Below are 13,380 nucleotides of genomic sequence, written 5' to 3'. Positions count from 1 at the left end.
CCCTCTGACCCATCTCTCATCTGAAACTCCAATTACACAAATATTAGAGCACTTGGTATTATCCCATAGATCACTGAGACTTTGTTTTGGGGGTTATTTTTTCATTTTTTTTTCTTTGTGTGCTTTCTTTTGGCTAGATTCTACTGCTATGTCTTCAAGTACACTAATCTTTTCTTCTGAGTGTCTAATTTGCTCTGTGCCTAATCTGCCTCTGAGTCTTAATCCCATCCAGTGAAATTATTTCAGAAGTTGTCATTTTAATTTTTAGAAATTCCATTTTTTATATCTTTGATTTCTCTCTTTCAGCATACTGAGCATACTTATCATAATTGTTTTAACATTGTTGACTGCTAATTCTATGATCTCTGTTATTTGCGGCTTTATGTTGACTGACTCTCCTCCTGGTGGCAGATTACTTTCCTGCTTCTTTGTATGTCCTAGTTGTCTTGCTACTTCCCAGGCATTTTCATGATTTTCCTGCCTACACCTTAAGTGCTGATGTTCTCTAAGCACTGTTCTCTATTATTGACTCCGCTTTTTCTGCTGTGCACACTCTCCATGGGTGATCTCATCCGTTGCCATAATTTCAACAGCCATTTATATGATGGTATATTCCAAGTATATCTTCTGCTGCCCCTATCTGTCTCCAGGGCACAAGAGTCATGTACATAACTGACCACTAGACCATAAGCACACAATCCAAAAATCTGGGATCCATCCTTGGCTACTTCCTTGTAGTAGACACTGTGGTCCACTTCTCAGGCTCCATGCTTCTTTTTCTGGGTAATCAGCTCAATTTTCACTGGGATATTTGCACCTCGTCACCACAGCTTTGGTAGAAGTTGACTTCTGTGGCTCTAAGGGTATGTACTTGTCTTCATCCTAAGATAATTATCCTTGTGCCATTTCCTGGCAGCCATTTTTGGTTTATGTAGGTACATGTGACTAAATCGTTGAGGTTTCTGGGAAAGGAGTTTTCTTTCCTTTACAAAAGAGCTTCCAAAAGTGATTCTTTTTCTTATTTCTTCTTGGCCCTAAATAGCAAAACTTAAAACTATATGAGTTGTTGGCAACCATCATTTGACAATAAAGCTAATACTAAGGAAGAAAAAGCAATTAAAATGAGGCAAAAAAGTGCCTTTAATGATATCTCTGAGTTGTTGAATCAGTCCTCCCTACAGCCTGCCTTTTTCCTGAACTTTCTAGCTAGATGGTTCACTGAATCTCCTTTATTGGTTAAGCCAGTTAGAGCTGGGTTTTCTGCTGCTTTCAACCACAAGCATGGTAATTCATAACTTTCCTTTTCCCTTCACCCCACACATAGGCAATTAGTCACTATGTTCTATATTCTATCCCCTGAATAGTGTCTGATTACCCTCAATTTTCTCTTCTGCCACTGCCTTGCCTTAGCTCAGTCTCTCATGGTTTTTCCCCCTGTAATACTGTAACAGGTCCCATACATGCCACACCCCACAGAGTGATCTTTCTAAAATGCATATCTTATCAAAATTTCGTCTGCTTACAATCCTTGTGTGGCTTCCCATTGTTTCCACGAAAAGGTCCATGTTTCTTAGCATATTGTGCAAGATTCTTCATTACCTAAGCCGTCTCCCCTTACCTTTTTCAGTGTCTCCTCTTGCCACTCCAACTCCATTCTACTGGCAGCAATGCAACTATTTGCTGAACCAAAATACATTTGGGTCTCACACCTCTAGGTCTTTGCACTTGCTGCTCTTCCCAACACCACCCCCAATGCTCTCACCCACCTCTCTTCTCCTCCTCCCCTACCAAAATACACAAACATGCTAATTCCTAGTTATCTTAAGTGATGTTTGAAGCATTTCCTGATTTTGCCCACATCTAGGGGTAGCTGTGCACTTTCCTATTGTAGTATTTCTCATATTAAGTCTATTTACCTGTCTCCTCCTTTGCATAGTAAGCACTTTGAAAAGAAGAATGTTTCTTTTACATTTTTGAATCTCTATTTCTGGGGCTCAATACAGTGCCTAGCACAAGTAGACACTCAACAAGCATTTTTTGATTGAGTATATAATTATGTAGTCTGTAGATATAAGGATTTCTGATCTTGAGACTCTCTGTTTGAAAACCTGCTCCAAAAGTTCGTCTGATTCCTAAGCATTAATCTTTTTCTTCCAGGGTGTAGGGTTCTAGCTAGGCGGAGAAGGAAAACAAAAGAGCTCAGGACGCGTTGCCTTTAGCTCTCCGGAGAGCCAGTAATGTGTCCTGCCTTTCTCCACCCTCCTCCCTACCACCTATCCACACCTGGGTGCCCAAGATGGGTGTAGACTTAGCTGACCAGCCCAACAACATACTCATACCTTGGTTCAGACTTCTCTTATTACCAAACTAAAGTTGGCCAATACACATAAACAATTTTCAACTTGTCTTTTGAACGTATACTTTATGAAATCTGTATATCTTAAAAATTGTAGGCCTTAAAATGAACGAACCCGGATTCTTTTATAGTAATCAAGTAAAATATAGGGATCTTAATCCTGCACTTTGCTAATCTTAAAGTTAGATGTGATTAACTGAGCAAAGTAATTAATTACGGGATTTTGATAGTGGTGATATTCGTAAGTTTTATAACCTAATTGTCGAATTACTGGAAACAACTACATTTCGACAAGCCTTAGGTAAAGAAAATTGAATTTAGACAGAGAAGACTCAATTGAGGGAAATGAGGGACAGTGATATTCGTGATTTAGGGTTTGTGGAAGATAAATTAGGCAGCAGGGAAGACTGAAATATCGGGAGGAAGTCAGATCTCACTGGACACTTACGACTGGTGAGGCTAGGAGTTCGGGGTGGAGCGAAGTAGGAAGGACCGGCTAAGGGGTGGATCCCCAACAACACCAGAATACAAGACCGCCCTTGTTCAGCCAACAGCGGCACTGAACACGTTCGCTAAGTGTGTCGGTGACCATGGTAACGGTGGGAGGGGGGCGGTCCAAACCTCGCCCTCGAGCATGCTCAGTGCAGAGCGAGCCTGGTCGGGTGCTGGACAACAATGAATCCCTTGTTTCTTCAGTCGGAGAACTACAATTCCCAAGAGCCTTCTCGGCGCGACCGACACCGCCATCCGCTGTGGCCCTGCCCCGTCCCCTCCCTCAGGCCCCGCCCTCTGCTTAGACCCCTCCCCTCCCTGCGAGTGTATGTCAGTGAACCAGAGGCGGTGTGAGGCGGAGGGACCGTCGGGGGGCGCCGCCGCCTCCACCAGCACCAGCACCAGCACCAGCAGCAGCAGCAGCAGCAGCGCCAGCCCCGCGGCGCAGTCAAACTGGTCCCCAGCCCTCCGGGAGTGCACCACAAAGCAGCCCCAACGCCTCTCCCTGCTTCCGCGGCTCCTCAGCGCGCGACTCCGTGTTCAACTTCCCCTCGCTGGGCTCGGCTGGCTGGCGCGAAGGGCAGCGGCGGAACGGCGGGGTGTCTGCTCGTGCTTCCCGCGCACAACACTTCACCCTCTCGCCTCGGGTCTCAGGGGCCGCGCTGGGATCCCGGCCACCAGCAATTGTCCGGTAAGTGTGGCCGCAGGGCGCCGCGGGAAGGATGGCGGCAGGGCCGCCGAGGGGCGCGGGGAGGGCGGGCGCGCAACTTCCTCGGCTGCTTCCCCGGCGGCCAGCCAGCCCGCTGTCCCCGCCCGCCTGCGCGCCACCGCGGCGGCGGGGAGCAGAGTTTGCGGCGCCTCCATCCCGCGCCCTGGCAGGAGGAAGCGCCTTTGTCAGGAACCGGCCCTGTGCGGCCTCCCCCTCCTCCCGGGAGCGGGGCGTGCGGCGGCCAACTCCGAGCCCCGCGCCTGGCTGGCCGCGCGCTCCGGCTGCGAGAGGGGAGCTCTGCGGGTGGCGGGTGGGAGAAGGAAATGGGAGAAACAAAAGGGGCGGTGGGTTTCCCTTTTGTTTGTGCGGATCTGATAACTTCTTTTCCTCCCTTACATAACGCAGACTTCCAAGTTAGTCATTCTTTTTATTGTTATGATTGTTGTCATCATCTCTGCGCGTCTTTCACATTTCCTTTCATCTTCGGATCTCAGAGCATTTTAAACACGCTAATTAATTTCACCCCTGGGTCCCCTAGGAAACAAGTTAATACGCCCGTTTCCCCAAGTGGGTAAACTGAGGTCGTGAAAAGCTCTCTGATGGATACGCTTGATCTTTTACCGCGCCTGGTATCTGAGGATATGAAAGCGTTTATGAGGAAGAACCCGTTCTCCAATGCCCTGTGGAAAAGTTAAAGATGCTCATTTTACTTACAGGTTAACTGAAGTCCAAAAGATGTCTAGGTAATTGTTACGTAGTTCAAACCATAATTCTTCTTACATAGTGTTTGAATCTTAAAACCTTTGAAGACTTACTGAAAAATGCTTCGAGTAAGGAAATTAATGTAAATCATAAACTCACGTCACCATCTACTTTTATTTTTGTACGTGTAGGTCTCTTAGAGGCAAGAGAGCAAGAATGGGACAGAGGGCATAGGTTTTTAAAAAATGTACATTTAACAGATTTTAATCACTACACACAAGGAAATGTGCCTTGGTTTTAACAGCACCAACAATATTCCTGTCGTTTAGTCATCAAACAGTATATCAACAAATATTATTGAGAACTTTATTCGTAAGATGCTGGTTGTGCTAAAAACTGAAGCTTTATGCTTTATAGATCAGAAAAGGTCATCTGTTTCGGTTCACAGGCTCTTTGCTTTTTCTTACTCTGCAAAATGTTACTTTGTTTTCATTGCACATGATCTTTTGTTTCAGAAATCGCATTGTCCTTTACTGTGTTGAATATGTATTACTCTCACACTTAAGGAGAAATGAATTTTTTATTCAGTTTGCTTAATAGGGTGAATTTAAAATTTTTTGATTGTGGAAAAGGTTCACTTTATTCAGTTCTGTTTCAGTTTACGATGCATCTTCTTTATAGCCAACAGAAAATATTTTCTGAGTGATCAGATTTACATGTTTCAAAACATTGTTCTTATTGTACAAATACAGCATATGAATTCCTTTATTTATATCAACAACCTCTTCTGGAGGAAAATCTTTAACTCTGAGGACCTTATTTATTTTGTGAGTTTTTATTTCTTCGGTACCAAACTGGAAAGTACCAAAAATTTAAATCAAGCATCACTTCTACTAGCTCTTTCCTCAGGTAAATAATGATCAGAACTGTAGTAACAGTGAATAGTTTCACTTACTCTAAATTCTCTTAAATTTAATTTTGTATTGTGTGGTTGTCCTTACATTTTAGATTTTGGTGGTTGCATCAGAAAATGAAAGTGAGATGTTCGTTATTTTATTTTATTTTTCCAGAGCCTTCTAACCTGTTCCCTTTCTATAGTATGTTAAAAGAGATCTTGAGTTTAAAATAAGTAATTGGAAAGTAGAACAGTTATATGTATGGAAAGTTGCATGTAGTGAAGTGGTTATAATGTCTCATCTAGTGAATTTACAGGTTTTAAAGAGGAAACTATCACCTAGCTTTTTATTAGCATGGTAGAAGTGCTGTAATGTAGTAGTAGTGGTATTTATTTACTTCTAAAAAGCAAGCTGGAAATTTGCCTCAGTGGAGTTTGTAGGGGGAGAGAATCCATCCTTTACTTAAGATTGACATTTAAATGTTCTTGCAGTTGGTTATGTTGAACTTTTTCTGTGGTATTTTCAAGCTAGATTTACCAAGGACATTTGTACTTTAAGGAAGCTACTAACACTGTCTTGGCTCAGTCACTGGAGTCCCCAGGCAGAAGTTATTGTTGACTGGCGAAGTCTGGCTTTGCAGGTTTTATAATTTCTTTGAAACCCCTTAAAGGAAATGACTGAAAAGTACGGGGTGGGAAGCTAGTCTAGTACTGCCAAATGCCATTGAGGCAAGTTTCAAAGAGGAAGCCAAAGGATGTTTCCATTTGATTTAGCTTCAGACTCTCCTGGGTTGTCAGAATGTCACTTTTGTATTTTAAGAGTTCTATCATTTCAGAATATGATTCGTTATGGTTTTCTAGTAGGTCAGGTGATAAGGACTGTAGATAGTCATTATGCTTCATGGACAACTAATGTTTTTAGGCAGAAGCTTCTATAGCTGATAAAGATTTTAAGCCAAAGACTTAGAATTGGAAACTAACATATACGTGTACATTTTACCATAATACACCAATGTAGACCTATCCTAGTATTTAAGAGGTTAGAAAGGCTTTTATGGATGATTTTATTATACAAATATATTTAACTGTATATATTAAAATTTCTTAATGATTAATATATGATGACACTGAGGTGGCTTTAGGAGCTCCTTTGGGTGGGGGGGGAAGTCCTATTATTCCAAAAGTTACATTTATGTCTTTGAGGAGAGTAAAGCAGATTTAAAAGCCAGTGAAAAAAGGAAGAAAATCAACGAAGTGAAGAAAACCTGATGAAGATGTTTTTAAATAATACAATATAAAAATAATACAATATAAAGTTTCCTGGCAGCATTCATATATAAGGGACAAAATTCTAGTTGAAGTCTATAAACAGTGAATTCCACTTAGCACTTTCTGTTTATAGATTTCTAGCCATCTTTTCCAGATTCCCTCTGAATATATTACACAAGCAAAGTAAATAGAAGTCATTCTTTCAAGGGATTTGGGTTCTTGGAGTTTTTTTGCACTTGTGGTAGTGGGGGAGGGGAGTGCTTATTATATTTTCTTAGTTTAAGTGTGACCTGTGCCATAGAATATTTCCCTAGACTAATGTGTGGGAACCTCAAGACAAGAAACATTGGCCATTGAAATATCTGGATATGATTTCAAGTTCTGCCACTAGCCTTTTTTTTTTTTTTTTTCTCAAATTGTCTTGAATAGATCACTTCTATTTTTCCTTCAAAGGTTGAAAATAACTGCCTAACATACTATGTTTAGTAGGTCCTAAATACTTTTTGTTGTTTAATGAATTTACAGGTAATAAAGAGAAAGCACAGTGTTTCTTGAATGGATGTCAGGGAATTTCTAATTTTTTTCTTTTCTGATAGAAAAAAGTAATCAAAACATAAACATCTCATTGGAGTCTTTCAATTAGCATAGTTGCCTTCAGAAATAAGCCTAGAAAAAGAGAGCTTCATCTGGTAGTTTAACAGAAATGAACTGTAAATGACTCCAAGAAGAATTGACAATTTTTTCAGAATGTTGTACCAGATGTTTTAGATTCTTTTTGCCACATAAACTCTACTTCAGAGAATTGAGGTTCTACATAGTACTCTAGTATCACCCCGTAATACATTTACACCTCAAAACACCAGTTGCAGAAAAATAGAATGTGTTGCTGATGCCTATAAATGGGAAAATCCTGACATCTGTGTTCATCCTCCAATTAATCTTGACTGTTCATGTAGTTTTTTTAAAAATTAATTCAACACACATGTAATTTACTTCCTTTTCAGAAAATTTGTTGCTAATTTTTATTTTATGAGTCTCTTGGGATGTTGCTAATTCTAAAAATATGTAATACCCCCGGTTTCCCACCATCTTCTACAGTTTCTTTTTCTATTATTTTTTTGGCTAGAGTTTTCTTTTTCCCCTAAACTGTCTAAAATAAGCTAAGAAATGTTCAAATGTAGTTGACAAGAAACACAGTAATTTATCATGCTAAAATTTCCACATACAAAGTGCAATGAAATCTGTTTTAGAGACAGTATACACTTTTGAAGGGGGTAAAGCAGGTACAGCAAATAAATTTCATTTGGGGTACCAAATCTGATTGTTTAGTGGTGTGACATGTTTAGAAAACTGGGAGTCCTTGTTCAAACTTAGCAGAAAAGAGTACTGTGATTAGCAATTTCTGCTGTTGGTGAGCAGTGGACTTTTGGCATGGATGCCAAATACATTCAATATTTATTGATGCCTTTTACATGTCACAGGTCTAGACGCTGATACCTCACAGACTAAAATCTCTGCCTTCATGGTGTTTACATTCTAATAACAAGACACAAACCATAAAATAAGTAAAATACATTGCGTTTTAAGAAAAATGGCTGGGCGCAGTGGGTCTCACCTGTAATCCTAGCACTTTGAGAGGTTGAGGTGGGAAGATCCCTCTTGTCCAGGAGTTCAAGATCAGCCTGGGCAACATGGTGAGACCCTGTCTCTACAAAGAAATTTTTTAAAAAATGAACTGTACACTGTCCCAACTACTCAGGAAGCTGAGGTGGGAAGATCACTTAAACCTGGGAGGTTGAGGCTGCCTTGAACCATGATTGCACCACTGCACTCCAGCCTAGGCAACAGAGCGAGACCCTGCCTCAAAAAAATAAAAATTAAAAAAATAAAAGAAAAATGATCTGGTTTCTTCAAAAAATTAATGGCAAGAAATAAGAGAGGGAGGGAGAACTATAAGATTAAAAGAGACTTAAGAGGCTTATCCACCAAATGCAATGTATGAACCTTAGTTATATACCGCTTTGAGCAAACTTAACTGTAAAAAGATGTTTATTCAAAATTGGGGAGATTTAGACTCTGGATATTTAATGAAAGGGATTTGTCCATTTTTTCAGGTGTGAGAATGTATTTTTTTTTAAGTGTTCTTTTAGAGATATATAATAAAGTGTTTACAAGTTAAAATGTGAAGTGGGTTTTTACTTCAAAATATTGAAAGGGAGAGGAACATAGATGAAACAAGATTGGCCATATATTGAAAATTGCTGAAGGTAGATACTCTATGAATACATGAGGTTTCTTACTTCCTCTTTAGTTTTGTGTATGTTTGAAATTTCCCCTAATAAACAGTTTTACACACAAACAGGAAAATAAAGCAGGGAAGGGGAAGGGAGAATACATGGGATATGAGTATGTGGTTGGGAGGGGGGTGCAGTTTCTTGTTTTTTGTTTCTGAGATGGAGTTTTGCTCTTGTCGCCCAGGCTGGAGTGCAGTGGTATGATTTCAGCTCACTGCAACCTCCGTTTCCTGGGTTCAAGTGATTCTCCTACCTCAGCCTCCTGAGTAGCTGGGATTACAGGCGTACGCCACCACGCCCAGCAGAGTTTCGTATTTTTAGTAGAGACAGGGTTTCACCATGTTGACCAGACTGATCTCAAACTCCTGACCTCAGCTGATCACGCACCTCAGCCTCCCAAAGTGCTGGGATTACAGGCATGAGCCACCATTCCCGGCCAAGATGCAGTTTTAAAGGGTAGTCAGAAAAGACTTCATTGAGAAGATGATAAATAGTTGAGAAAGTGAATAATGACCTGAAGGAGGTAGCAGAGCAAGCCTTGCACGTCACTTTTTGGAGCAAGACATTATACACAGAGGGAATAGTAAGTACAGTAGCCCTGAGATGGCAGCATGCCTACAACTGCAAGAAACTACAAGAAGACAAGGGTGAGCCAGGCATAGTGACTTGCACCTGTAGTCCCAGCTACTCAAGAGGCTGAGGTGGGAGGATCACTTGAGCCCAGGAGTTCCAGACCAGCCTGAGCAACATAACCAGATCCTGTCTAAAAAAAAAAAAACGGCCGGGCACAGTGGCTCACGCCTGTAATCCCAGCACTTTGGGAGGCCAAGGCAGGCGGATCACGAGGTCAGGAGATCGAGACCATCCTGGCTAACACAGTGAAACCCCATCTCTACCAAAAATACAAAAAATTAGCCAGGTGTGGTGGCGGGCGCCTGTAGTCTCAGCTACTCTGGAGACTGAGGCAGGAGAATGGCATGAACCCGGGAGGCAGAGCTTGCAGTGAGCCGAGATCGTGCCACTGCACTCCAGCCTGGGCGATGAGCGAGACTCCGTCTCAAAAAACAACAACAACAACAAAAAACTAGTGTAACTAGATCACTAGATCGGGGTGAGCATGAATACATAAAATCAGCATCAGCATGGGAAAGGAAGGGTAGAGAAGACTTACATTGTGTAGGGCTGGTTGTCCATCTTGCTTTAAAGTAAAAAACAATTTTTTTTTTTTTTTTTTTTTTTTTGAGACGGAGTCTCGCTCTGTCGCCCAGGCTGGAGTGCAGTGGCCGGATCTCAGCTCACTGCAAGCTCCGCCTCCCAGGTTTACGCCTTTCTCCTGCCTCAGCCTCCCGAGTAGCTGGGACTATAGGCGCCCGCCACCTCGCCTGGCTAGTTTTTTGTATCTTTTTTTTTAGTAGGGACGGGGTTTCACCGTGTTAGCCAGGATGGTCTCGATCTCCTGACCTCATGATCCGCCCATCTTGGCCTCCCAAAGTGCTGGGATTACAGGCTTGAGCCACCGCGCCCAGCCTAAAGTAAAAATATTTTATACACTTATCTAAAATAAGTCTTCTACTTTAGAATAGTTACCGTGGAAGCTGTACACTTAACAATACTAGCATTACTCAAGACTTTTAAAAATTTTTGTTGTTGTTGTTTAAGCCAGCTTAAGAGCCACACGTGAAAATAGCTCATTACTTTGTATTTGCTCCTTGTTTTTAAGGAAAAATGGGGTGATTGGCCATGTGATATTTCATGTTATTTATCAGATAATGACTCACAGAGGATCTTGACAGAAAGAAAATGGGAAGTAACTTGAGGCTATTTCTAAAAATCACATCCAGTCTGAGAAGGCAGTTATTGTTTGTAAAAGTCAGATCCACCCGTAGACCAAAAAGGAATTTTAATAATGTTGTGGACAATTGTAGCATCATTTGGAATAAGGGTATATAACTTCTGAGAATGACTAGTATGGAAGGCACCATACTCATTTGGATATTTAAGATCTCACAAAATGCACACACACACACATATACACACATACAAGATCATATACTATTCTTAATACTAAGTATTCAAAACAGTCATTTCAGGTAAGTTTCATTTCTGCATTCAAGACTAAAGGGATGGTATTTAAAACACAGTGAAATTGTTTAACTCTTGTCGCTGTGGCATATACTTGGGAAACTAAAAGACTAACACATGTTAGTGTTAAGAGATGAATCTGGCTCTTAAGTCTTCTTATATTCATGCTTCATTTCTCAGATTAGTAGTTGTTTTGAGAACATTCTGATTTACCATAAAGAACCGTTTTTAATCTTTATTAATAAACGCATAGAAAAAATTGGATCTCATTTAAATATTTAAATGCCCCCAAAAACGTCAATAAATATGGATTGTAAAAATCTACTGTCAGGACAATATTACATGTAGGATTACTACTTTTGAACAATTACTATACTAGTTCATTCTTTAGAAGTACAGTTTTTCCAACCTGAGAAACTAAACATTTCAGTGATTTTTACTCTCCTGATAAAGCCATTCTTTTTCTTGTTATTTATGTCCAGTGATGGGGGAGCACAACGTTTTCATTTGTTTTTTTTTGTTTTGTTTTGTTTTGTTTTTGAGACAGAGTCTTGCTCTGTCACCAGGCCGGAGTGCAGTGGCACAATCTCGGCTCACTGCAACCTCCACCTCCCGAGTTCAAGTGATTCCCGTGCCTCAGCCTCCCAAGTAGCTGGAATTATAGGCGCGCACCACTACGCCCAGCTAATTTTTTGTATTTTAGTAGAGACGGGGTTTCACCATGTTGGCCAGGATGGGCTCGATCTCCTGACCTCGTGATCCACCGCCTCGGCCTCCCAGAGTGCTGGAATTACAGGTGTGAGCCACTGCTCCCAGCCTCATTTGTATTTTTAACCAATCATATTTAAAATTTAATGCCATGAAGTAGAATTTATGAACTTTTACTATGTAGTAAATTACATAGTGACCACTAAGAATACAAGTATATAACTGTATAAGGAATACTTTAACAAAACTTCCTATTTTAAACATTTTTCAGTAAATTGTTAGGAATCTAGTTCTTTAATTCACTCAGAGTTTTTGTCCCTGTAATGTATGTAGATGTATATATGCATGTGTATGTATAGATAGATAGCCAGACTCTCTTACTGTATACTGCACATACTATCAGGACTGAGCTGCTGGACTAGATTATTTAATGTATTTTAAACACTAGTCTGTTAATATGGAAAACTGAGCCCATATTTAATTCCTGGGCTTTCCATTAACTCTGAAAGTCCTTTAAAACCTTTGATTAATCTAAAAAAAAAAAAAAAAGTGGCAGTGGTTTTGCATAACGATCTTTGAGGTTCTGTGATGATGACCATACTGAAGTGTGACTTATTTTAGAAATAGCTTTCATTCAGGCTGTTGATTTACTGGTAGGATCATGAATCTCTTTTTCATTTCCATTTTTGTGGAATAAATGAGTAACTTATGATGGAAGAGAAAGAGAGGGAAGTCAGGAAGAGAAGGAAGGAAAGGAAAAAATTGGATCTCACAAAATAGTAAATATGACTATGGATAATTCTCTTAAGTTGGATGTGCTTAAGTGTTTGTGACCTAATGAGCTGAGGCTCAAATGTGTAAATTAAGTAGAGAATAGAAGTGATAATACAACTTTCATTTGAAGAGAAGTTGCTTTGCTAAAGGACATCTTACATTTCATGTTGACTTAAACCTTATGACCATGATAAAATCTATACTTAATTTTGGAAATAGTAATGAGTAATAATAATTGAGAAATTATTTGAAAATTCAATCTATTACTTAAGCTTTGTAGATTTTTGCAGCAACAAGTTCAAGGTTATTCTTCTCAGCTTGTGCATTGCAAGATACTTCTCATTTCCTGCCTATCTCACTTTCATCTATTCATTACTCTACCAATAGCTCTCTTTATCATCCTTTGCCAGCTTTAGTCATGCCTGTTGCTCTTCAGCAGTGTTTTCTATGTTTGTCTGTCATTTTTATACTTATAAAGTAGACTTCGAATGAATTAGGGGTATAAAGTAGAAACCTGTGGATGGCAAGTACAATACTTTTCCTATTTGTGCCATATTTAATCTTTTTAAACTTTCCTTGTCTATTTCTGTTGTGTGCTGTTGTGAAGATCTCTCATCAGACACTAAGAGATAACTACGTGAACTGTAGGATGCAATACTTTTTAAACTCAGTAATGTAGGAAACAGTGAGTTTAAACTCTTACTCATTGAGTTAATCCTGCATCCATCCAGAACCTACATACCTAAATTAGCAAAGTTTGATAGTAATAGTGGAATTTCAAAAGCTATTTTCAGCTCTTGATGTTTGTTGTCTTTTCCCAAAATGTCAAACAATTGGGGACTTCATCATTACTGTAATAATAATCATATATGACCTTAGAGGGAAACTGTATTTCTGTTGAGCTTCTATTTGACAGTCAAGAGGAAAAGATAAAAAGATAACTAACGTGGTAAAGAAAGTTATAACTTCTTCCTTCCACAAGAATGAAGTATGAAGTGACTGGCCCTGATATTTTTCTAGTAACTCATTGTAGTGTTCAACATATCATTTGGCTTAATCTTTAGAAGGCACAGTTTAATTTTATTTTTTAACAATAAGT

General features: G+C 39.9%; 1 protein-coding gene across 2 annotated transcripts in view; it reads left to right on the top strand.

Annotated features, from left to right (window-relative positions):
* The first annotated feature begins 3,135 nt into the window (after nucleotides 1-3,135).
* Nucleotides 3,136-13,380, top strand: part of PELI1 (pellino E3 ubiquitin protein ligase 1) — a 65,804-nt gene continuing 55,559 nt past the window's right edge. Inside the window, exon 1 of one of the 2 annotated variants that reach the window (XM_023224136.2) lies at nucleotides 3,136-3,539. The gene's annotated coding sequence lies outside the window, so the exon portion shown is untranslated. The remainder of the gene's footprint in view (nucleotides 3,540-13,380) is intronic. The other variant, XM_023224135.2, reaches the window with a different exon arrangement.

Source organism: Piliocolobus tephrosceles, chromosome 15, assembly GCF_002776525.5.
Source record: "Piliocolobus tephrosceles isolate RC106 chromosome 15, ASM277652v3, whole genome shotgun sequence".
Taxonomy (NCBI): Eukaryota; Metazoa; Chordata; class Mammalia; order Primates; family Cercopithecidae; genus Piliocolobus; species Piliocolobus tephrosceles.
The sequence above is the reverse complement of the archived record's forward strand: the minus strand, read 5'-3'. Positions and strand labels throughout refer to the sequence as shown.